At 49.8% G+C, this 331-nt stretch overlaps 1 non-coding gene across 1 annotated transcript; it reads left to right on the top strand.

Annotated features, from left to right (window-relative positions):
* On the top strand, nt 1-156 carry LOC135012673 (U1 spliceosomal RNA). The gene has a single exon (XR_010211598.1). It is a non-coding gene; the product is annotated as a U1 spliceosomal RNA (small nuclear RNA).
* Nucleotides 157-331: the final 175 nt, after the last annotated feature.

Raw genomic sequence — 331 nt, forward strand, 5'->3', positions numbered from 1 at the left:
ACACCCAGGTGAGATACTATAATCAGGAAGGTGCTTCTCCCAGGGCAAGGCTCACCCATTGCACACTGGGTGTGCTGCTCCTACGATTTCCCCAAATGTGGGACACTTGACTGCATAATTTGTGTTTCCTCTGGTCGGCTCTCGTATAATTCAGATCTCTTTGTCTCAGGTCTCTCTCCAGCCTAGTTTGCTCTCTGTTTCCACTTCTTTTTTCTTGAGCCCCTCCCTTCTATACCCTTGTGCACTATCCTGACTTCTCCTCCCGTCTGCTTACTTTGTGCCTTCCAATGCACAATGCAAACTACAGGTAGTGCTGCAGGGCCCACACCCT

The sequence above is a fragment of the Pseudophryne corroboree genome, unplaced genomic scaffold, assembly GCF_028390025.1.
Source record: "Pseudophryne corroboree isolate aPseCor3 unplaced genomic scaffold, aPseCor3.hap2 scaffold_2584, whole genome shotgun sequence".
In the NCBI taxonomy this organism is placed as follows: Eukaryota; Metazoa; Chordata; class Amphibia; order Anura; family Myobatrachidae; genus Pseudophryne; species Pseudophryne corroboree.